We start from the raw sequence: 26,370 nt of genomic DNA on the forward strand, positions 1-26,370 counted from the left end.
TCAGAAGGAGATCCAGAACTGATACTCACTGGCAACAAAAGTGACTTGGGAAACAGAATCATTTCAGAGAAGCAGTGGATGAGACCCGCCTACCTTCCCAGGAGTGAGGGCCCAGGCAGGAGGACTATGAGGATTCCCACTGCCTTTGGGGGTCCTTCCTCACCCGGCGGGGAAGGCAGGGGGGCTCAGCCCCTGAGCAGTCAGGGAAACTGCCAGAAACTTCGTCTCACCAGTGAGACTAGCAAAAGACGGGAAAATCTGACCCACCCAATGTGAGTGGCAAGGTGAGGAAAAGGGGCAGCTGTGTCCAGGGGTAGAAGTGTCATTGGTGTGACTAAATCTGATAGCATCTTGCAAAACAGAGAGGCAGCAACGTAAGCCTCGGGGTAGAAGCCCTGGAAGAGTTCTCAAACAGGTGCCCCAGAAGGCACAGCCACAGGATCTTGCTCCCAGCAGTGTTTTTAATATGGAGGCGGGGGGGGGGGGGGGGGGGGGGGGGGAATGCATCCAGCACAGTATCTTAACTGGCCCTTGAAAAATGCTCAGCAACTGTTCATTGTTCCTTCCCTTCTGATCCGAACCCCCACACACAGACTCACTCACCCACTCCAGGGTCACTTTTATGTCTTATCAGCCTATTGCCCTGACCCCCCTCCACCAGAGGAAAGTGGAATTCACATATGAAAAAAGAGGGTCAGGCTCCCCGGAAAGCTTTTCAGTGTCCTTTGCCCAGGAGAGGTTCCTATTACAATTGGGACATCAGCCATGAGCCCAGGAAGAGAAGGAACCGATTTCATTCCACTTAAACCAATTTGCGGAGCCCAGACAGCAGCTAAGGAGCAGCCTGCGCCCTCGGAGTCATCGATACCACTTTCCAAATCAAGTTACCAAATTGGTCTTAAAACCACTTCAAAGGGGCCAGGCTGACTGCACAAGCGAGGCATCCTGCCGGCCAGATGGCCGCAATTCTTGCTACTGGCATCCTCCCCCTTAGTATCAGCTGCAGAGGGGACAAGCCTGCAGGCTGCCTTTGTCTCTGGGAGCCCTCCTTCCCCCGAATGCCCCATCCTTCAGAATGGACTTGGGGCACCATAAAAAAAAGAAAAGAAAAGAAAGAAAGAAACATGGGACAACCATGGCAGAGAGAACCAAATAAAGGTGGACCTGTATAGATGGCCCAGCCCCTTGCACAATAGCTCTGTGACATTAGTACTATTTTTTTGTTTTAGACAGTCTTGCTCTATTGCCCATGCTGGAGTGCAGTGGCGTCATCATAGCTCACTTAGCTCATTGCAGCCTCAAAGTCCTGGGCTCAAGCGATCCTCTTGCCTCAGCATCCCAAGAACCTGTGACTACAGATGCATACCACCACGCCTGGCTAATTTTTCTATATTTTGTAGAGATAGGGTCTTGCTCTTGCTCAGGTTCCTCTTACACTCCTGGCCTTAAGCAATTCTCCTTCTCCAGCCTCCCAGAATGCTAGGATTACAGGTGTGAGCAACCACGCCCGGCCAGTTAGTACTCTTGTAATCTTCACTGCATAGACAAAGAAACTGAGATTATGAAACCTGGGCAAGGTGCCAGGGTGGCTAGCAATCGGAGAAGCAGAAATCGAACCCGGAGCCTCTTCAAACCACAATCCACACTCAGCTCTTAAACCACACTGGCTTTATAGTTTAGATCTTTAGGACTCATATTCCCTTCTCTACAATTAAATGTAAAAATGGTCAAATGAATCTTGCACAAGAATGAAAAATGCTTTTCTTTAAGCGTTTTTCTATAATGCTTTTCCTTAAGCATTTTTCCATAATGGTTTTCATTTCATACATAAAGCCCCTACTTTGCATTGAGTGTGGAATGTAAAGCACTTGACTGCCTTATCTTTAATCACATGAAAGTCCCGATGGACAAGGGATTATCTTTTCCTGGAGATGTGGAGTATTATGCTCTGGGTCATACAGCCAAGAAACAGAATAACGTTCATCTTATGCACTGGGCACGAAATTCACTCAAAACACTCAACTCACTACTCTTTTCCCTAAACCAAACTACCTGTCAACCTGTCTTCCAGCAGAAGGCTCAGTGGATGAGGCACATCAACTCTGCCAGGTGGGCAGATGCAAACAGATCTCTAGACCAGTGGTTCTCAATGAAGGGAGATTTTTGCACACAGACACACCCCCACCATGAGGGAACATGTGGCAATGTCTAAAAACACTTTGGGTCATCACAACTGGGAGCTGGGAACTGGGACTAGTGGTGTTACCGGCATCAAGTGGGTAGAGGCCAGAAGTAGAGGCCAGAAGTAGAGGCCAGAAGTGCTGGTCCATATCCCACAATGCACACGGCAGCCCTCACAATAAATGATCCGGACCAAATTATGAATAGTGCCAAGGCTGGAAAACCCCACTGCAGACCCTACATATGTCTTTGCAGTTTTTTCATGGTCTCGATATCATCCAAGGAGAGCTTTTCTGTTATTCAATAAAATAATACCTATTAATTTGCATTAAAACTTAACAGATCCACCAGAGCCAGAAATACAAGCTAGGCTGAGATTCACTACACAGAATGATGCTGGGATCACTTGAGAAATTCCTTCTTTCACTTAAGATTACTGAGAGCCTACTATGTGTCAGGCTCCATGTTAGGATCTGGGGATGGTGCCCCCGGGCAAGAACGCTCTGCAAAATGCAGGACTAGATGGTCTTCTCTCCCAGAAGGACACAGTCCTCTCAGGGAGTCACCAGATGGTGCACGGGGCATTTCCAGGCCCTGGGGCCCAAAGCCCGACAATAGCACTTTCTCTTCTTTCATAACCTCGGCAGAGAGGCTCAAGGCAGAACAAAAGCCAACCTGGGAAGATGGGTCACTACCCCTAGAGAGGAGGCCCTCGGGCAGGCCCTGCTTCCTGCTGGGCTCTGATCCCTCAAATCCTAAGGAATGATAATAACCACAGTTAAAGTGACAGCATATAAAATCTCCGTGTTGGACTCAGCAGCTTCATTCTGAGCCATTCCAGAACAACCACTATCTAAAGAGCACCCAGGGCAGGAGAGCCAGTGCCCAGCTTGAAGGCGGGATTTAATCTAACAGTGTTTTCCACTGAAAGAGGATGAAGCTGGAGGCTCTAATACTTGAGGCTATACACAGCACCAGCTGGTCACACAAGTCAGAATTTGAACCCAGCTAATAGGTAGTGGCAGGGCCTGGCAGGGGTAGGGGCAGGGGTGGGGGATCCTCCACTGAGTAGGATGCAGAAGTAGGACATGTATCCCCCCAAATCAGGAGAGCACGATTTGAAGAAGACGTGACGACCAGGGTGTTCACATCAACTTATAATACCAAAATAATAATAGTGACTTTTTAAGAAGTAATACCCAACAATAGGAAATGAGAACAGCAAACTAGCTAAGTAAAACATGGCATTTCCACCAGTAGAATAATGACAGCAAACACTGAGGATTTACTGGAGACTAGATACTATTAGGGTGGGTTAGGTGACTACCATTCATCTGGTCACTAGCACATGGTGTGACCTCAAGGGAGCCCTGCACACTCCCTGGGCCTCAGTTTCAGGCGCTGTAGAATGAGGCACGTGTCCTCACAGCAGCCTGGGGGGGGGGGTGCGTCACTGGGCGAAAAGGGAGAAGGTGAGTGACTTCAGCATCAGCACACAGACATAAATTAGGCCCTTCCCCCAGGCTGTATAGTCACCACAGGTGAGGAAGCATTAATGAGAGGCAGTTGTGGGCTAATAAGAACAGAACTGTGCCTGACTTCTTTCCTTTTGTCACAGGCAGACAAACCTAGGCTGAGGTTACAGCCTGTGGGCATGGGAGTCTGGGTCTCAGGATGACTTTGGGAAGGGAGCCCTTCCCTGACCCCAACCAAGGGCTCACAAGTGCGGTGTCCTGAAGGACCGGTTCAAAGAGCAAATGGCCAGGGGGGGAGTCAAGGGCTGATGAGCCCTGGAAAGAGAGGGACCGTCCACTTCCCAAGGGGGAAAATTCCCGCCCACACCCAAGGCCCGGGGCTGCGCTGGTGCTGGACAAGGGCCTGGCCAGGGTGGGGGTGGGGGTAGGGGGTGTAGGATGCAGAAGAAGGACATGCATCCCCCCCAGTCAGGAGAGCACAATTTGAAAAAGACATGATGACCAGGTGTTCACATCAACTTATAATACCAAAATAATAATGATAGTGACTTTTTAAGAAGTAATACCCAACAATAGGAAATGAGAACAACAGCGAACTAGCTAAGTAAAACATGGCATGTCCACCAGTAGAATAATGACAGCAAACACTTACTGAGGATTTACTGGAGACTAGATACTATTAGGTTGACCTTTTATAGGTCAGCAGTTGAATGCTGCCAATTTCGTATGGTTCAGCGTAATACTTAGAGCATTTTACATGTATCAGTGAACTTCATCCTCACAGGAACCCTTATGAGGTGCTGAAGGCAGGATAATACCTGCCACTCCTCCCTCCAAAAAAAAAGATAGAGAGAGCGAGCGATGCCCTGGAACCTATGAAAATGTTACCACCCATGACAAAGGGAACTTTCCAGATGGGATTAAAGCTAAGTACCCTGTGGTGGGGATTATTCCCTATAATCAGGGTGGCCACTGTCCACTCACACGAATCCTTAAAATTGGAAAACCTTTCCTGGCTAGGATCACAGAGGTGAGAAGGACAAGAGATAGAAATGTGAGAGGAACCGGACCGGCCACTGCTGGGTATGAACATGGAAGGAGGATGGCTCCAGAGGCAGGGTGCAGCTTGACAGCCACTGGGACAGCAGGGTCTCAGTCCTACCACCTCCAGGAACTGAATTCTGCCAGCAATCGGAATGAGCAAGGAAACCGATCCCCACCCCGCAAGAGTCTCTGGAAAGGAACACGGCTTGCAGACACCTTGAATTTAGCCCACTGAGACCCACGCTGGACCTCTGCCCTAGAGAACGGTACAGTAATAAATGTGCATCGTGTAGGCACTAAGTTTGTGGTCATTTGTTATGGCAATCACAGAAAACTAATACACGGCATTAAAAGCATTCATAGCCACACTTGGGGTGCAGATGAGAAGGTGAACAACAGTGCCTGGGTCACTCAGCCAGCAAGGGAAGGGGCACAGCTGGCCCAGAACGGCTCTGGGACCTCCTGGCCTGCCACTCTGCTCTGCTGTCTCATGGAAAGACAGCTCAGCTGTATTTCGGACTGACTTTACTTAAAGCTTGATTTTTCTTTTTCAACATAGTTATTCCTTTAAATAATTAAAATGATTAAAAAGAATAATAAAACAGTACACCTGTAGCTTGTCTCAGGAACACTAAGGGGGAGGAAATCTTGTCCTGCCCAGACCTGGATGGCAGCAATAAAAATGAGGCAGGAGAGACCAGGCCCGGAATCAGCAGGGCCCGCCCACCTGCAGTGGTGGTGTTGAAACACTGAACTCACCCATGGCAGCAGGTGAAGAGATGCTTCTCCAACAGGTCATCTACTGTCCCCACTGTCTGAGCCTGTGCCCTGGGACCACATCCTCCCCAGACCACCACAAAATGTAGGGTCCAGGCTTGACACAGGGTCCCACATGCTGGCACCATGCGTCTCAATGGCTCAGGTCTAAACATTTGAATATCACATCCAAGGGAGCAGAGGGTGAGGTGGAAAGCAGTGTACCCCGCAGGCAGGTGACCTTGGACTTATCTACAAAAAAGGAAAGTTCTCCTTTCCTCAGGCCTTTGAGGATCTGAGAAGAATGCAGGAAATGCATAGGCCGTTAGGTCTGATTTTGACCCTGTTTCAATCATCTCCTATTAGCACATGGCCTTCCACTTTGCGTCTCCAAATCTTAGAGTCCATGGCAGCAAAATGGGAACACCTGGGGAGCCGCCTGTTGTGCACCTATCGAATGAGCCCCAAGTCAGCAAGCACCTTCTCGACAACTGTATGTGCCAAGGAACCCAGGCGCCTCGGGAGAAGGATCTGGCAGTGTGGTCAGCTGCAGAAGCAAAAGGCAGGACTGTCGGTGCCCTGGGAATCAAAGGCGACTCGCAGAGCACGGCACTCTCAGGGACCCCGCACCTGGCTCTGATGCCTCCCAGTGCAGCCTTTCTCCAGCCACTTCACACTTCAGCCCGCCGCCACACCTGTCCACTCTGCTCCACACCCTGTCCCCTCAGCTCCGTCTGCAGTCTCGGGCCCCCTCCATGAAGCAGGTGTGCCTAAACCCATCCCTTATCACGGTGCAGAGCCACAGGGCTGGCTAGGGAAAGACCCCAGCCCGACCCTTGTACCCAGACCCTTAATAAACGTTGGTCAAATGAGAAGGAAGCTGGAGCTGGAGGAAGAAAATCACTGGGTCACTGAAACAAACTCCAGCTCTTTCCTCCCCAGTAACCACAAAGTCTTGGCCCACAGAAAGCTGAAGTAAGAAAACCCTCAGTCCAACCCGACAGCCCCATTTAACTTTACAAATAGAGAAATTAAACACCACAAAAGGCAAGGGGCTTCTATGATATCATATAGCCCCAAGTCGCTGTATCCCTCCCATCCTCAGTTTCCTCATCTGTGAAATGGGCATGATGCTGCCTGACCACCTCACTAGGGGAGGGACTTTTCAAAAAGGAAAGCCAGTGGGAACCCTCTTTGTGAACTCTAAGGTGCATCCTTCTGCATAATGATCTCACCACCTAAGAGAACCCATGCACCTGCCACACAGAGACCTTCGGATAAAATACCAAAAGGGCAATAAACCCAAGATACTGGGTGTTGGTAAAAATTTTCATTCATTTCCAGGGAAGCTTAAGTTTTTCTCTTCTATGTATGCTGGTTTTGCAGCTTTGAGAACAAATGGCATTTCCTTTTAAAGGTGTCATTTTTCTTTAAACACTTTAAGAAAAAAACAGTCAGAACCCCAAAGGGATCTTACATTTAAGCTCTTGTGTAATTTGTTTTGCCAGGAGTTTTCAAATACATGTATGTATTTTTGAAGCTGCAGGGTATAACCGCAGGGCAAGGCTGCTGGTTCCCATCCCCAGCCCCTCAAAACTCTGCAAGCGTCTCTCATTTCCATCTTGAGCAGCTGCCCTTGAGGAGTGTCCGATGGATACAGCTGTTTGAAATGAGTAAGCCTCATCTTCAGCCAAGAAGAAATAGGATGCGATTTGGGTCTCTCTGTCCCAGGACAGGACTTCCTCAGGGGCCTGAAGCCACGGGGGGGGGGGGGGGGGGGCACATACTTTCCCTGGAAAACGGCTGAGATTTTCATCTTTGCTCACACTTGATTGGGAATTGCCATCTACCTGCCCTGGCTGCTAACGGTGAGGGTAGCACTGCTTCTGGAATGATGTGAGCCCCCGCCCCAAACCACACCCCTGCACAGAGCTGTAATTCTCCGAATGGCTCTGCTCCTTATAAACACCCCAGGAAGGTTACTTGAAAAGCCTACAAGGCCAGTGATTTGCAGGTGTCTTCAGCCCTAGTGAGAGAGACTGGCCTTGGAAGAACCATAGAGAGAGCCAGGTGAGTCTCACTTTCTAAGTGAGACTAAAACATGTATTACCTCTCTGAGACTTCTGTAGACCAGGAGTAATCAAATGTAATAAAAACGACCGCTGGTTCAACATACGTAAATCTATAAATGCAATACACCACATAAACAGAAGCAAAAACAAAGACCACATGATTCTTTCAATAGATGCAGAAAAAGCTTTTGACAAAATTCAACACCCTTTCATGATACAAACACTTAAGAAAATAGGCATAGAAGGGACATACCTAAAAATGATACAAGCCATATATGACAGACCCATAGCCAACATCATACTGAATGGGGAAAGATTGAAATCATTCCCACTTAGAACTGGAACCAGACAAGGCTGCCCACTATCTCCACTTCTGTTCAACATAGTGCTGGAAGTCTTGGCTACAGCAATCAGACAGGAAAATGGAATCAAAGGTATCCAAATAGGGGCAGAAGAGATCAAACTTTCACTGTTTGCTGATGATATGATATTGTATCTAGAAAACCCCAAGGATTCAACCAAGAAACTCCTGGAACTGATCAATGAATTTAGTAAAGTCTCAGGATACAAAATTAATACACAGAAATCAGAGGCATTCATATACGCCAACAACAATCTAATTGAGAACCAAATCAAAGACTCAATTCCCTTCACAATAGCAACAAAGAAATTAAAGTACCTAGGAATATATTTAACCAAAGAGGTAAAAGACCTCTACAGGGAGAACTATGAAACACTGAGGAAGGAAATAGCAGAGGATGTAAACAGATGGAAATCCATACCATGCTCGTGGATCGGCAGACTCAATATCATCAAAATGTCTATACTACCCAAACAGATCTACAGATTCAATGCAATACCTATTAAAATCCCATCAGCATTCTTCACAGATATAGAAAAAATAATTTTACGCTTCGTATGGAACCAAAGAAGACCCCGAATATCAAGAGCAATTCTAGGCAACAAAAACAAAATGGGAGGCATTAATATGCCAGATATCAAACTATACTACAAAGCTGTAGTAATTAAAACAATATGGTATTGGCACAAAAACAGGAATATTGACCAGTGGAACAGATGTGAGAATCCTGATATAAAACCATCCTCATATAGCCATCTCATCTTTGACAAAGCAGACAAAAACATACGCTGGGGAAAAGAATCCCTCTTCAATAAATGGTGCTGGGAAAACTGGATAGCCACCTGTAGAAGGCTAAAACAGGACCCACACCTTTCACCTCTCACAAAAACCAACTCACGCTGGATAACAGATTTAAACCTAAGATATGAAACTATTAGAACTCTAGAGGAAAAAGTTGGAAACACTCTCCTAGACATCGGCCTGGGCAAAGAGTTTATGAAGAAGTCCCCAAAGGCAATCACAGCAGCAACAAAAATAAATAAATGGGACATGATCAAACTACAAAGCTTCTGCACAGCCAAAGAAATAGTCATGAAAGTAAACAGACAACCTACAGAATGGGAGAAAATTTTTGCATCCTATGCATCCGATAAGGGACTGATAACTAGAATATACTTAGAACTCACGAAAATTAGGAAGAAAAAATCAAATAACCCCATTAAAAAGTGGGCAAAGGACTTGAACAGAAATTTTTCTAAAGAAGACAGAAGAATGGCCAACAAACATATGAAGAAATGCTCAACATCTCTAATCATCAGGGAAATGCAAATCAAAACCACAATGAGATATCACTTAACCCCAGTGAGAATGGCCTTTATCAAAAAATCTCCAAACAATAAATGCTGGCGTGGTTGCGGAGAGAGAGTAACACTCCTACACTGCTGGTGGGACTGCAAACTAGTTCAACCTCTGTGGAAAGCAATATGGAGATACCTTAAAGCGATACAAGTGAATCTACCATTTGATCCAGCAATCCCATTGCTGGGCATCTACCCAAATGATCCAGTGACACTCTACAAAAAAGACACCTGCACTCGAATGTTTATAGCAGCACAATTCATAATTGCAAGGCTGTGGAAACAGCCCAAGTGCCCATCAATCAAAGAATGGATTAATAAAATGTGGTATATGTACACCATGGAGTACTATTCAGCTTTAAGAAACAATGGTGATATAGCACACCTTATATTTTCCTGGTTAGAGCTGGAACCCATACTACTAAGTGAAGTATCCCAAGAATGGAAAAACAAGCACCAGATATATTCTCCAGCAAACTGGTATTAACTGAGTAGCACGTAAGTGGACACATAGGTGCTACAGTAATGGGGTATTGGGCAGGTGGGAGGGGGGAGGGGGGCGGGTATATACATACATAGTGAGTGAGATGTGCATCATCTGGGGGATGGTCATGATGGAGACTCAGACTTTTGGGGGGAGGGGGGGAAATGGGCATTTATTGAAACCTTAAAATCTGTACCCCCATAATATACCAAAATAAAAAAAATAATTAAAAAAAAACTATTTGTGTAATATAAATTTAAATATTTGATATTCTCAGCTGTAATTTTTTATGTTATCCATATTCAACCACTGTTTTAAAGACTTTTTTGGATAAATAAATAAAACACCCTAAAAATTAAAAAAAAAAAAAAAAACGACCGCAGCTGATGCTCACAAGGAGTGAAGCAGATAATGAATGCAGCATTGCACCTCGAGGCTTGGACTCCACACTTGGCGGTTCTCTCGCCCCTGCTGTCAAACCACGTGGAGAGGCAAAGTGGGTGTCCACAGCAAAGGGACTGAGTCAGATAACTCAAGACAATTACCAAGTGGTCTTGCAGGCTGCAAGGCCAAGCGGGTCCGTGATTTGGCCTGGACTTAAAACGGGGACAGGAAATTGGACAGCAGCACTTGTGTTCCTATAGAAAATGATATGCAAATCCTTTTCTGTGCAAAAATCTCCCAAGGCACGTGTGTGAACATACATGGAGTTATGCCTTAGCCAGTCCCTCTCACCCAGGGAATCCAACTAAAGCACACAGGGTGTCTAAAAATAAGAAGTTATTCTGTGGGGCGGGTGGCTCTGCAGAGGTGGGAGCCATGCCAGGTCACACGGCTGGGAGGGTATGTGCCCAGCCAAGGATCTGGAGTAAAGACCTGCTGAGGCCACATTCAGGGTGAGGCTCCCACAAGCATCCCCCTCACCAGAAGCAGGTGAGGAAGCAGGAAGCAATCCTGCAGACTGCAAGAGCTGAGCAACACTCACTGCCTTTGTTGGCCTTTGAAGATGGACATTAACTGGGGCAGGGGAGCAGGAGAGTAGTGTCCCCAAGGTCAGAACATGGGGCAGAGGAGCCATGGCTCTAACGCCAACCACATTCAGAGAGCAGCTGGCCAGCATCAGGGCAGCCATAGGAAGCCAGAAGCCACACCCAGCAGCACCTTCCTCCTTTCTGAGAAAGACCATCAAAGCAAAACAAGAACAGCTGACAGGGCAGGGTGCTGCTCCTCATCAGAAAGAGGAGAGTTCTAGCCCAGGCACTGCTTCCCTTCTGCTTACAGAAAGCACTGTCTGTCCAACTCTTATCTCAGGACCACTCCTCGTAGAGACCCCTACCACCCTTACCCAGGCATCTGGCCACCCCTGACAAAGTTCTCATTCTTGGGCCTACAGCTCCCATTGAATCAGGAGGCTACCAGTGAGTCACCCCAGCTCTCAGCCAAATCCACCTGAAACAGAATGATCGTGACAGCCAGATGGCCCGAGGGTGCACTGCGTGCTGGATGCTGTTTTATACTCCTTATGGAAGCCCTGACTCTGATAGATGTTCACAATGACCCTTTAGGGTAAGTACGATTACAGTGCCATTTTATAGGTGAGAAAACCGAGGTTTCGCAAGTGAAGGAACCTCCCCAGTTGTGCAACCAGACCCCATGGTCTGTGCCACTAGAACACGCATGCCTCACCTTCTCCTGTACTGTGGACCAGACCCCTGGGTTTGTATGGGACTCTGACATTTACCAGCTGTGTGACCTTGGACAAGGCACTTCATCTCTCTGAAACTTCACTTCCTCCTCTACAACAGGGGATCATAACAACACCTGCTCTGCACAAGCCATCTTAGTGTGGATGAATGAAAACACTCACCCAAGGGAAGAAGTCACAGTCTCACACACACACACACACACATACAGAGACAGAGGAGAGGCTGACCTGACCTCTCCAAATATGCATTGAGTTAACCTCCAGAAGCAAAAGGTACACAAAAACACCTTAAGATAAATACCCACGGCTGTGTGGAGCCAACCAGAATATAGATTAGGCTGTTTTCTTCCTTCTGAAGAGAGAGGCTTAAAAGAAGAAGAGAAAACTCAGGCAGGCCTGGTTAGATACTAGAGCTTCCAGATGCAGCAGCTAAAACAAAACTCTCTAGTGTTGTTTTTATCCCAAGCCCATCTGGCCCCAGGAGCCACCAAAGTGGAGAATGCACAAGCAATTATCAATTATTATCAGTTCCAGCCCAGCTCCCTCCAGGAAACTGCTGACAAGTCGAAGTCAAGAATTTAGCAGCTTCTTAACTTTCCCCACACCCCTGGAGGTAGATAGACCCTTACCCAAAAGACCAAAGTCTTGGTCCTGTTAGAAAGCTCCCAAGGGAACTTGTAAACAAATGTCACGGAGATAAGGTGGCTGCACTGCATGAAGGAGTCAGTCTGGAATCTCCACCCCAGAAGCTGGGAGAAACACCCCCATTCACCCTTTCCTGATCTAAGATCATGTGGGGGACCCTAGACAAAGGCTGGCCATCTCTCTCTCCTCCACCCTGGGCAGGCCCATTCCAAGGATCACTCGGACCTCCTCACTTCCCCCAGGAGCCCAGATCTCATGGAGGAAAAAAAGGCCCAGAGTGAAGGTTTCCCATGGCCCAGAGTCTCAGTGGGCTCCACCCCAGTCACTGCCACCAAAGGACTGGGGGCTTGACCAAGAAGAGGATGGGGCTGTCTCATTACCACCCTTTGCCAAGACAGGGACCTGAGGCAAAGTAAGTGTTTTTTGTTAAATGCTTGAATATGCATGAACTTTCACCCAAAAAAGAATTGCATGGAGTCACCTCTACTCAGTGAAATGCCCAACCAGACACTGAAGTGTCTCTGTTCCTTTGCAAATATGAAAGACCCTTTCTCAGTCACCTTAGCGGATGGCCACCACTAGGGAAAAGGAGGCACAAGTGCAGTGAAAGGGGCTCAGTGCTGTGCCCTGCAGCTTAACCGCCGGTTCCAGCAACTGAAACACTGACTCGTGAGCAACACGCAGCTCCACAGCGGTCACAGCAATTGAGAGTTTGCTCCAGGGCTGCCACTCGCTAAGGGCTTCACAAGCCCATCACATTTGAGCCTCTCGCCTTTGCAGACTCAGACAATCATTCCCCTCTCATGGAGGAAGAGCACAGGACTTAGAGATGCTGGTAGAAAACTGCAGAGGCAGGAGTCCCACCCAGCTCTGCCCAGCTCCCAGGCCCAGAGAAAGCAGCGAGCGAACAGAAACAGAACATCCTCAGACTCTGGTGACCACACTCCATGCAGATGTCTCCAGGGTCCCACCACCAACCCAGGGAGACGCCATCCTGCCCCTCCAGGTATGTGGGCATCGTGCCCTCGCCAGTCTCTCTGTCTCTAACCAGCCCTCCCTGCACATAGCGCGCGCGCACACACACACACACACACACACAGCATGCACAGCACTCACACACACACACACAGAGCATGCACATACACATGGAGCACACACAGCACACACACAGAGCATGCACATACACATGGAGCACACAGCACACACACAGAGCATATATAACACATAGCACATACACAGCACATACACACAAGAGCACGCATAGCACACAGAGCACTCACAGCACACACACACAGAGCATGCACAGCACACAAACACAGCACGCACACACCGAACACATACAACACATGCACACAGAGTACACACAGCACACACACAGAGCACGCACACACACACATACACACAGGGTCTCCACTCTATGACAGTGCACCCCACAAGGAACTAACCCATTGGTTTGTCTCTCTCTCTCTCTTAGAAAGCTGAGTCCTCTTTCTAAATCCAGGACATAGTAGTGTCCAACATATAAAAGGCACATTAAAAATATTAGTGAAACCAAGTTACCGAATGGATTGATTCCCATCTATAAAAAGGTAATAATACTACCAATCTCCAGGGTTGCTGGCAGAATAAAATAAGATCACCCATGAAAAGAACTGCTAACTAAGGTCTAGATTGTTACAGATAACTCCCTAATTCCTGACAACCCTTATGATTGATACAGGAGGAAGATTAAATGTGCAGATAACCTAGTACAATGCCACACATGCATAGGGAACAGATATACATATGTGTGTACATGTATGTGTGTATGCTTGTGTATTTGTAGACAGACATGTATATCTATGTATCTATCTACATGGATCCACTCCATTGAGACAGAATGATTTATTTTAATTTGCGAGGGGAGAAGGGACCTTGTGTGTGGATGGTGAGGCTGAAGCACGGTGTCCATCAGACACCATGTCCACAAGCAGCTCGTCCACACAGAGTTCACTGGGAGTCAGTGATGTGCCAAACAAGGCTGGGCTCAGCCGTGTGCATGAGGAGTTGGATGAAGCAGGTGCCAAGAGGGGAGGAAACAGGGAAGATTTGCTTTAGTGCTCACCTTGGAAGTCTTGTAGCCAGGACAGAAAGAAAACTCACGGGACAACAGCTCATGCATGGCCTACATCGTCTGTGCCCCCTTGGGGTAATCCATCTCAGACTTCCCAGCAGAGGCCTTCATTCATCCCTCTGACAGGAGAGGGTCAGAAAGGAAAGAGGTCAAACCCAAAGCAGACACCGGTTAGGAATTGGGGAGCAGTGGAAACGCGGACGGCCTGCCCGCTTGAGACCCACCCCATCCCAGGGTCTCCCTCCCGCCTGGCTGGGCCCTGCCTGCCTGGGACACCAGCATTCCCAGCAAAGAGGCAGGCCTTGCTCCTGATGTCCTTGCTCTTCCAAGCCCCAGACTGGCCATGGCCAAAGGCCAGCCCCTCCATGGGGGTGTTCCCCGGGAATCTGGAGAAAATTCAATAGAGGAAGCCTGGGGATGGAGCCGGAGGAAGAAACGGGGCAAAGTGGCCCTGCCAAGTTTTCCAGAGGAAATGAGTAACCCGTTGTTGTGCTGTCACACAGCGACAGGCAAGGAAGTGGCATTGTCTGGGGACCAGCCACGGGGCCTTACATAACAGGCACCCCTCTCACTTTCTGGCCCTGGCCGTATTAGGGGATTGGCAAAACATCTGATGAGCACCTCTAGCCTGTGTAAACACTGGCTTTATTAGGGTGGTGGAGAGGTCTGGACAGAGTTCTGCTTGGCTCGGTGCTAAGAGTGAACTCACACGTCCTCACCCTGCTGGCACCCATCCATGGGGTGGCAGTGCCGCTCAGTGGTTAGGCCCCGGCTCTGGCACCAGGCTGCCAGCATCCACACGGATGCCACTCCACTACTTTCCAGCTGTGTGATTTGAGCAAGGTGTTCGACTGCTCTGTGCCTTGGCTGCCTCATCCACAAAATGGCACTACCTGACCTGAGTCCTGGGGTTGGTGAGGGTGAGCAAGGGTCATACATGTATGCACCTCGAAAAAATAAGCTTGCAATGGGGTGCCAGATGGGGTCCTGGAAATCAACACTGCACTGCCCCCATCTCTAAGACAGGAAATCAAGTAAGGAGAAGGCAGGGTCCCGGGGCTATAGCAGAGTCTGCACAGGATTTGGGCACTGGGCAAAGGAGAGGCAGAGCAGTCACTTCTCCCAGGCATCCTGGAAGCGAAGTGGACAAGGACTGTCCCTGGAAGTAGCTCATGGAGGAGAGAGGCACAGAAATAAGAAACACCAAGCTCTTGCTGGAGGCGTAGGACGATGCTAGCCAAGTTTAACAAAATCTTTCAATTCATTCCAATTCATCTCATATGGTCACAACCCATGGTGTCATGATGAAGACAGAATATGCTGCCAGGGATGCTCTGCACACACGTCCCTGCCCATGTCAGTGCGTGGGTACCAAGGAAGGGAAAGACCCTTCATGCCCTGGGACCAGCACCTTTGAGTGCCCCAATGGGGCCCCTACGTTCACTGTGCAACTTCCAATTCACAACAACCCGTCCAGGGGGATGTTATCACACACATGCTCACACCCTGCCCTTTATTTTGAAAAATAAGGAAACTGAGGCACACAGAGGTTAAGTTTCCTGGCTGAAGTCAAACCCTGAGTAAGTTTAAAGGGTCAAAATTCAAACCCAGGTCTGTTTTATTCTCTAATAAAGGGAATCCCAGCCCCCCCACCCCATTGATTGGTTGAATTTTTATAGTTTTTTAATTTGTGAACTAATCGCAAACTTGTATTAAGTTGGGAGCATAGGACCAATCCTTTCCCCCTACACCATGTGGCAGTAAGTAGCTGACCTGGTGCCCTGTCACCCCAGAATATACTCATGTGTATTTCCTAAAGCAAGAAGGGCATTCTCCCTGGGAAGCACATTCTGTAACCCACAGTACAGGAAGCTGACATGGGTACAGAACTCACATCTCACTCACAGCCCCCTGGAGTGCTAACAACTGTCCACAACCACGCTGTGCATCTAACAGCCACATCTCTTCAGTCTCCCTCCGTCTGGAACCACCTTTCCTTAACTCTCATGACCTTGACACTTACGAAGATTATAAGGCAGTTATTTTGAAGCATGTCCCTCAATTAGAGTTGGTATGCTATATCCTCACCACCAGATTCACGTTATGCATCTTTATTAACTTTTTTTTTTTTGCATAATTGCAAAGCAAGAGTTGAGGGGAAGATTTCCTGGAAGAAAGTAGATCGTCTGAGTCAACTGTGATGACAGCCTTCGCCCTTTTGTAATCAGGCGAGACAAAACGGTGGAGTAGTTTATGGCTTAGGGAGGGACCGAGCAGTCTACCCGTCTGGGGAGGGACTACAGTCTCTACATAGCCGAGTGGATCCTGGTATCATTTGCGCATGCCAGCTTTGCTTACAAATAAAAAAAGAAAGAAAGAAAAAAAGAAAACCCTCAGAGTTCAGCTTAAAAAGACCTTTCATGCAATGCCAGGCCTCTCCCTTTCCCACCCCTGCCCCCACCTCTGTCCCCAAGTACAATACATATGTTTATCTTGCTGCTAAGTAGGGGTATATTAAAATACTTGAGGATTTTCCCCTCCTAACCCTGGCATGCTGGCTCCCACCGGCTGCGCAGCCACATATCATGAAGTGTAAAAGCAACAGTAAATTATGGCTTTCACAAACACAGGGATCTTTCCTGAGGTTGGAAGGCGCATCACTTGAAAGGCTGACTTTCTTCAAACTTCCAGGAACGGAGTGGCCCGGAGCCCGTCTATTTAAAGGTCAAGCCAGCCCTGCTGTGTTTGGAGGGCTGCCTCGGACACTGGCTTCTTCTCGGCCCCTGTCCGCAGCCACCACAGCAGCCGGGCTGTGAGCAGCCCTGTGTCCCTTCGCAGGGGGACGAAGGAGGGCCACAGACAGGGGCAGGGCCAGAAAGAGATGGAAGATTGGAGGTGACCAGTCCCCTGCCCCTTGCCCAGAACACCCCTTTGGGGGGCAGGATGGGGCGATGCTGGTTGACTCAGTGAACTGAATCTTGGAAATGAGCCCAGCACCCAATTTTCAGGAACGTGATGATCTTTTTGGTCCCACTTTTAACTCAGCACTCCGGGCCCTACTGGTGAACAGATGACAAAGACTTTATTCAGGACCATCTCGAAAGGTCTAGTGACCACAGCGATGGGATTCTGCAGCATGGGAGAGATCCACTAGGCTCAACTCCAAATATGGCATGGGCAAGTGGCAATTCATAACCAAGGAGCAGGGTGGGGGTCAGTGAGTAGAAAATTATGAAAAGGAAACATCAGGATAAGGAAGGTTCTGGCTAAATCAACCTAACAGGATTCTCACCGAGGACGGGCTCGGGGCTCGGGTGACCAGACACCACCTGGGGGATTGTGGAGGATGAGGAATCCAATCAGACATCAAGGGTGATCAGATATCAAAGGTGGGGGTGGGAGGGTCCATGCCAAACTGTCTTAGTACAGTTCTTTGCTAAAACTGGAAAGACGGGCCTAGGAGAAGGTTCAGGAGCCTGACTAAAGCTTGATCAAGCAAAGAATCTTCGTCAGGGGGTAGCAGAATGTGACCCCCGTACCCACTGCGAGACAGCCAGAGCGGACCCCTCTTGCCCACCGACCACATACACAGTTTTTGAAAGCGTTTAACCCTCAGCGTGGTGTTCACTTATGCATTTCTGTATGTATTTAATTCCGCTCCGTATCTGCTCACTACCCAAACCGCTGGTCGAGTCCGAGGACGCCAGGGAGTGAGACACATGCCGACAAAGCACCCATGACGTGCCCGGGGGTCTAGGGCGGGCGGTCCGCACGGTGTACCGGTGACTTCGGGCGGTTCAGTCACTCCCCTAAAGGCAGCCTGCTAGCAAGGGACGGGGCCAGAGTCCCAATGCCGAGCTGCCGGACACCAGACACACAATTACTTCATCACGCCCGCCACACACCCCCAAGGTCGTGAAGTCAGAAGACAGAAGCCTGTACCAGCCAAAGTGGCGCCATTCGGGGAAGAACTGGTCCCCGCCGAGGGCCACCCTACAGGGCTCTCGGAGGAGCTGGCATTCGAACGTAGCCTTCAACAGGGCTTCTGACAAGTTAGGGAGACAAGGAAGAGTTACCCAAGAGGGAAGTACGACGTTGAACAAAAGGAATGTACCCAGAAAAGGGCCTGGATGGGTGGCAACAACCGGCCGGCCAGGCTGAAGCCGTGAGTGGCTCCTTGCCGACGTCTTCCCAGCCTCTGTGCCCTGACCACCGACCGGTGCCTGCGCTTCAGCACCAACCCAAGTTATTTCTGATCTTCGCGACCGCGGGAGAACAGAGATGACTGGTCCAGTTTTCCAAGGGGAAGTCCGAGGCCAGGGGAGTCGCCCCTACTGAGTGCCTGGCTACCGAGAGGCAGGGCCCGGGCTCCAACCCTAGGCTGTTTGGTACCAAGGTCCGTGAGCTTCCCACACACCCTGCCCACGTCCTTTCTCCTTTCTGCTGCGGCCATCGCCAGCACAGGAAAGGATTCTCATGGGGAGCCGTGCCAGGGCTGTGAGTCAGTGCAGACCTCTCCTAGTGTCCGATCAGCCTGAAAAGACTTGGAAATCAAAACCACCCAAACAAAACATTCATCGGGCCAGCCCAGGAAGCTCCTATTCTCCGGAACAGCAGTGGAAAGAGAACGAGTGGGCAGAGGGTCTCTAAGACAGCAGCGCCAGCAGGACAGGGTGGGAGGGACCCAAGACAGAGACTGTGTCAGCAGACAGTATCTGGGGGTAGACAGAGCCTGAGATGAAGATTCTCACCTGTGTGGTTTGCTGGGAGCCTCCCCAGGACAGAAGAAGCGAAGGACACAGGGCCGGCAAGGGGAGGGCTGAGCAAGAGCCGGGCTCAGCTAAAGACCAGCTCAGGCGATCCCACGGGGAGCCCTGGAGCTTGAAGGGCACCATGAAGCCAGGGGGAAGCCTTCCGTACCATTGAGTCAGCCAGGACTGGGGCCAAGGGGTAGTGAGCAACTTCCCGGATGAGGCAGCTTCCGTCAGACAAAAGCTAATCTCCACAGAAGGGGGCAGGAGTGAATGTTAGCAGCTGCTGGTCTGGACAGCCATGGGTGAGTGTGCTGGTCCAGTGAGGGGACCAGGGGCAGGCTCTGAGAGCATCCACTACAGTTACTCATCATAAGTGACTGTGAGATGCCCAGGAATGATAACAGCCCCATTTTTTGACATTTCCTGCACCCTGCCTGCCTAAGCTGAATCAGCCTCTCGGATGAGTGTTAGAAACATCTGGGACTCGGAGGGACACCCAGGATGGGAAAAGCACGACCCCAGGGAGAAGAGAGCCAGACAGAGGCCGTGCCTGGAAAGAGGTGGAGGGAACAAGAACAGCACATCAGAGAGTCCCGCCTTCTCACCTCCTCCCTGCCAAAGACAGTCAACATCTAAAAGCAAATTAAAAAAAGACTGAGAACACAAACTTACTCTCCTACTTCCTCACCCAAAAAAGTCTATTTATTTTTTTTCCCCCCTGTTTAAAAAGTTTGATTATTTTTTCTTTTTTATTTTTTTTTTCCCAAAAAAGTCTAAATGCCTCAGAAGACCTTATGAGAAATCTTTTCATGAGATTATATGATCTCATATTTCCAACGCAGTAAAACATGGGCCTATCACAGTGCCTGGCATACAGCTAGTGCTAAATAAAAGCTCAGTGGTTTGTCCGCTGAACACACTTTAACATCCACCATGTGCTTAAAGATAACCTCTTGGATCTTCCCCAAAGCAGCAGAGGCTCTCCGTTGTGGAGTTGAGTTTGGCCTTAGCCACAGGACACTGGGTCAGTCACATCTTGATTTTTCAACCTGAGTTCTGCTGTCTCCCAACGTCCATGGACAAAGGAATGGATAAGCAAGATGTGATATGTCCATGCAATGGAATATTCTTCAGCCATAAAGAGGTATGACGCACTGATCCACGCCACAACACGGATGAACCTTGCAAACAGTATGCTAAGTGAAAGAAGCCAGTCACAAAAGACCACATATTGTATGATTCCATTTATAGGAAATTTCCAGAACAGGTGCATCCATAGTGACAGCAGATTAGTAATTTCACAGGGCTCGGGGAGTAGGGAGAATAAGAAGTGACTGATAAGGAATACAAGGTTTTCTTCTTGGGTGATGAAAATGTTCTAAAATAGCAGTGATGGCTGCCCCAACTCCATGAATATATTAAAAACTATCGAATTGTACACTTCAAAGGTGTGCATTGCAGGGTATGTGAATTATATCTCAATAAAGCTGCTATATGAAGAAAATAAAAAAGAAAGGAAAGAAGAGGTTCGCTGTCATGTGAAGGAACGACAATAACACCAGCAATGACGGATCCCCGAAATGTGAGTTGGTGGCTTCTAGAACAGGTCTGAACCACCCCGTGAACACGGAGACATGTGTCCCCAAACACGTCCCCCCAAAAGGAGGAAGAGAATGGCTGCCACCCCCGCCCCCAACACTGTGACAGAGGGGCCGCCGAGCAGACAGCCAGGAACTCTTATTTTGTCTCCTGCCTCGAGCAATTCCTAAACAGTGGGAGTTAAATATTTATAAAGCAGTCACTGTTTGTTTAATGTTCAATCTGTACTTGGGAAGCCTGATGCAGGGAAATGCTGAGGTGACAGCTGATTATACAAGCTGAGGAGAAGCGCGGCACACCAGGGTCCTGACAGTTACCAGGACACTGGCCCTCACCTTCTCTGTCTTTTGTTTTCCAGCACGGCTGCCTTCCTCCTCCTCAGCGTGCCCCTGGGTGAGGGGGAGGCGCCTGTGTTTAGTCTCCTCTTCCCAGCTCCCGCGGAAAAAGACAAAATAGCCCTTTTCACCAAAAAGCCGCGGGGTTTCCTTGCTCACGTGCTGTGACCGGTTCCTGAAACCAGGATATTGTGGGGGCGACATCGTTCTTCGTAGAGCCCACGGCACATCTATGCCAGAAGGAGATTTCGCACAGAAGGGGTGCCCAGGACAGGGCAGTGACAGTAACACACACAGAACACGGACGCTTTCTGAGGTCTCCCCCAAATCATCCTCCTCATCCTGGTCCCAGCAATTCCGTGCCAGGCCACAATCCGAGCACTTCATCAAGGGCAAACGTTGGAATCCAACTTGAGGGCCTCACGTCTGGCTTCATTTATCAACTGTGTGACATTAACCTGCTCTGACTCAGTTTCCCCCTGTAAAACACAACTGAATGGCCCAACTGCTTCACAGGAGTTGCCGGTGAGCACTAAATAAGATGGTCCTTTAAGGCAGCGAGCACCACGTAGCTACTACGATGATGGTCGCAAAAGTGACCACCCCCACCTTCCTCTGATTCCTAGCTCTGAACTTCATTTGGCTGTGACCTTGGGAAAGTCCAGTCACTCAGCCCAGCCTGCCTCACTGGCCGAATCAGCAAATGAGATTAAGATATAATGAGATAAAATGAGACATATAATAAAATGATATGAAACGTGATAAAATGAGATATAGAATAAGATAAAATGAGATAGGGTGAGGAAATGATCTTTGTGAACTACAAAGCACTGCCCCAAACAAGGTGGGTGTTATTGGTGTTGCTGATAAAATGCAAGGTGGGGAGACAGCCACTAATGCCTCCCCCAGCCCTGTGACCCCCCCAGTGACTCATTTGGCGGCCTGGATACTTCTGAAAGTGGCCAATGCACGGGGATCATATGGCTGCTGCATCAGGTAAGAGCTTTGCCAGATCTCCAAAGTGTCTTCCCATTCATTCTGGGAATTCCTCCCCAGCCTGTTTCCACCCGTTGGTCCAGCAATGAAGGCAAAGGTATGGGCCTGAGCCAAATAGAGAGGGGACGCCTTGCCCAGCCTGCTGCCTCTCACTTCCCACCATGTGGGCAGCTAAAGGGGGGGACACAGATGAATGAGCAAGGTCTTCCTCCTCGAGGGGTTCATGGAGGCACAATGAGCCAGGCACATGAAGAAATCCCAAATGAATATGGTGACAGAGGCAGGAGGTAGCTCCGAGGAGAACTGCAGACACTGCAAGGAAGAGAGATCTAGGCAGCAGGAACAGGAGGAGCAAACACCTGGAGACAGAAACTACATGGCAGGTACAGAAAACTAGAGGTAGACAAGGATCTTGTTAGCCCAGAAAATAAGCCATTTAAAACAAGGTTCAGATATTTAAAGTAGGCTGGGGGGAGGGGAGTGGTTTTTTTTCTAGAGACAGTCTCACTGTCTTCCAGGCTGGAGTACAGGGGCACAATCATAGCTCACTGCAGCCTCAAACTCCTGGCCTCAAGCGATCCTCCTATCTCAGTCTCCCAAGTAGCTGGGACTATAGAAGCAAGCAATCATGCCCAGCTAATTTGAAATTGTTTTGTGTGTTTTTGTAGAGATAGGGTCTTGCTGTGTTACCCAGGCTGGTCTCTAAGTCCTGGCCTTAAGCTAAGCAATCCTCCTGCATTGGCCTCCCAAAGTGCCAGGATTACAGGTGCGAGCCACCGCATCCAGCCTACTTTGAAAAAAACAAACTGTCATCACCTTCTTCTGATTCCCAGCTCTACCCCTCATTTGGCTGTGACCTTGGGCAACTGCTGTCACTTCTCCTAGCCCTCCACAGGGAGACTTTAACTTGAAAAAAGAAATAATTACAAATACAAACTATTTTATATTTATTAATATATAACTTATAATTATATATTATGAGTATATTATATAAAAATTACAAACATAAAAAAGGATTCATCTGTCTTATACCTCACAACTTAAACTTGAAGTTAGAATTTGAAGCCACGCTCTACTTGTTAGGTTGTGCAAAGAGCAAATCTCATGCCCAGGCTTTCCTTAGTGCACATTCTCTCACAAAATATAAACTGCCTTCACTTCGCTCCTCCATCATTGATCCAAAGGATCACTTTGCAAACGACTTTTCAGGGCTCCATTGGTTCCCTCCAGATCTTTCTTAATATTTTGATTTTTAAGTCACTTTCTCTTGGTTTGCCTAGAGAGCCATCATCATCTTTCCTTTCTCTTCTGTGCTGTTAACTGGTCGAACTCCGCCAGGGCCTCCCAGGTTTTCCCCACGCAGTCCTCGGGACCCCTTCCCGCTGCTCTGTCCCTGCAGAGCAAGCACATCTCTATCTGTGTTTGACGGAGTGCTTTCCCCCACCAGCATGTGCCGTCCCTCGAGGATGGCCATTTGTGTCTACTTCGCACCCCACTCGCTGCACGCGCAGCACCGCTCGGTGCCCGGCATCAGGAAGCCTGTGTGATTCGGGCAGCCTCTCACACACAGGAAACCCTGCAGCCAGCGCACAGCATGCAATGGCCGGCAGCTGGCCGCCTTGAAGAGAGCAAGCCCCGTCACCCAGCTCCACCACGGCCATGTCACTGGAAAAGTGGGCAACCAGAAAAGGCACGGGCACCTAAATATTTTATTATAGCTGCACATTTCTTAGCCAACCAAAAGACGGGATCTCTCTTTGGTCCACGGACTGGAGGTACAACTTGTCTTTCTTGCAAAATACACACTCTCACAAGTCAACATCTACAATTTCTGACTTCATTTTCTTTAAAGTAGTGCAAAAGTTAGTCACCTACAAAGCATATGGAATACAGACTCCTAATAGTTCTATAATTTTCCCCTATTTTTTATAGCTGTTTTGCCTCTAAGTAATTTGGTGACAACTTTTTAGCAAACCAACATTAGCCATTCTTTCCAAGGTACCAAACTTAGTTTTCATGGAACAACTCTCTTTTTAAACTCAATTGTCATTAGTTTATGTAATATTTAATTACCAACACAACTACCTTTTGGCAAGCGCACAAACCAAGGCTTGTTGGTAACAAGCCTTCCAGGCACACCAATATCGGTAGCTAACATTTAGCGAGCGATTATCATGTGCCATAAAACATTGTTTTCAACCTTTATGTGTATTAACTCATTTAATGCTCATAATCACTATAGAAGGTGGGTGTTGGCAGTAGTCTGATTTTACAGATGAAGCATACTGGCACAGAGAGGTTAATTAACTTGCTCGAGGTCACACAGCTAGTAAGGAACAGAACAAAGCTTTGACCTTGGGAAACTGGGCTTCTGGTGAGCCTGGGGCCTCGCTGGGTTTGCTTTCGCAAAGGGAATGAGCTGCATCAGTTAATCCAGTGAGTGAGCCAAAGGGAGGTCGGTGAAGAGTCTCCGCTGTTCTTGCAGTGGACTGACAGATGTTTACAAGGTCTGGCAATCAGTAAGTGACTGATTACCATCGGATGTGGGTGGGCTGGACGTTAGCAGTGAGTTTATTCGTGCATATTTTCATGTTATGACGACTTCTGCCTCCCTGGGCAAGCCATGTCTGCATGAACACAGATGTGCAGGGCCTCCTCAATTTCTACGTGGCTGGAACGTGAACTGCTATTGGGGAGAGGATATGGGGTCGCCTGGGGGAGAGTGGAAGGCCAGGTGGGTTAGGCCAAGGGGTTTGGATTTAACCCAGTCTATAGATGCTTCTTCATGTGCAGTGACTGGCCAGAAAGTGCTGCCTGCCTACCACTGCCTCCTGGAAAAGGGGATAGGATTCAGGGAGCCCCCAAACTGCTGGTCCACAAAGCAGAGCAGGAAGAAAGGGAAGAAAAACCCAAAAATAGGATAGCGAGCCTATAGGCGATGGCTTGGAGGCTTTCCTTCCACTTCTGACCTTCCCTGAGACCCCAGGACACCCACCCTGTTGGATGGTGGGCCGCAGGTGAGGCCAAGAGGCGGAGAGGGTGGAACGCTGAGCAGAGGCAGGTGCAGACATTTGCCTTCTGGGCTCTTGGTCCAGCACCCTTTCCACTGCCTCATGCCACAGTGGAACGCAGAGCCTGGGGGGGTGGCTTCTTAGGGGAGGGGCAGCCCCTCCCCAGACTGGAGGATGTATGCAAAACAATATACACAATCTCACAAAAAGAGGGAGAAGTGCTCAGCCCCACTTCTGAAAGTCAGACAAACTGACAAAATAACTTTCCAGACTAGAGGGGTCACAAAGAGGGAAATGGCATAGACGTCACCTCCCTGCTTCTTTTTTTTTTTTGAGACCTCCCTGCTTCTTGAAATAATCAATATTAAAGAGGAACACAGGGAACTTTCAACATTTCGGCCTACTGACAAAGTGCTGCACTAGAATGTGCACACTCTACGGCAGCCCAAGTGCTCCTTGAGGTGCAGTGGCAGGTGTCATTAAAAAACAAAGAAGCCAAAAAAGCCACCACCCTGGGCTTCCCTGCTTCCTGTGGAGCAGAAACAGAAGGCTGGTCAGGTTCCTGGTGACCCACCTGCAATCACAGCCAGCACGCACTGCCTTCACCAACCTGGCAGCTGTCATCTGGGAGGGAGACCCAGAAGATCAGAACCCAGAGAGCTGGGAAAAAGCAGCCACAACCCAGCAGGAGGAGGAACACTAGATCTATCAACACCAACTTTCAGCAGTAGTGAGTAGCCCATCAGTGGAGGTAAGCCAGGGCAGACTGCACAGACAGGTGGCCAGGTTGCCGCAAGTCAGGATTCCACTTATCTCGTGAGTGGTTAGAAGAAGCTGTCGCAGGGATTCTGAGCATGAATAAACTCTTAAGCATTTGCTCCCTGCATTATGAATTGTGCAACCTGGTGTGTTTCAGAGACTCAAGTTATCTAACCTAACTTTGTTCTCTCTCTCTCTCTCTCTCTCTCTCTCTCTCTCTCTCTCTCTCTCTCCCTCCCTCCCTCCCTCTCTCTGCAAAGCTGGAGGCACTGTATGGGTGGCATAAGCAAAGTGTCCTTTCTTCGTGGAGTCATGCCAATCATTTATGGACAACCTACTATGTGCTAGAACTGTATGAATGCTCGGATGAATAATGCAAGTCCCCAGTCCCAGCCCTCTAGTGCCTATGGCAACAATGGGTCAAGTTCATCAATTAGACCGGAAGCCAGTGAACATTCTGAAGGGCCTAAGGGCTCCAGACAGCAGACGAGGCAAGTTGTGAAGGCCACAGCAGTTAGTGGTAACATCATTCTATTATTCCCACTGACAAATGAGGACAGAGAGCAGAGAGGATAAACGGCACTGGGCACGCTAGTGGAGCAGCCAGCATGCCGGTTCAGCCTGCACTGCCCCGCTCCAAAGTGCACACTCTCAGCAAAGCTCTGCTGGACACGGCGACGGCACACAGTCCCACGGCCAGGGCAGCCCCCTCCGCCAGGAAA

At 48.8% G+C, this 26,370-nt stretch overlaps 1 long non-coding RNA gene across 1 annotated transcript in view; it reads right to left on the reverse strand.

Annotated features, from left to right (window-relative positions):
- LOC105882751 (uncharacterized) overlaps window positions 1–26,370 on the reverse strand; it is a 237,734-nt gene that overhangs the window by 116,230 nt on the left and 95,134 nt on the right. The window contains exon 3 of the long non-coding RNA XR_012920150.1: window positions 14,186–14,313. This is a non-coding gene — a long non-coding RNA (uncharacterized LOC105882751). The remainder of the gene's footprint in view (window positions 1–14,185; window positions 14,314–26,370) is intronic.

The sequence above is a fragment of the Microcebus murinus genome, chromosome 7, assembly GCF_040939455.1.
Source record: "Microcebus murinus isolate Inina chromosome 7, M.murinus_Inina_mat1.0, whole genome shotgun sequence".
NCBI classification, from domain to species: domain Eukaryota; kingdom Metazoa; phylum Chordata; class Mammalia; order Primates; family Cheirogaleidae; genus Microcebus; species Microcebus murinus.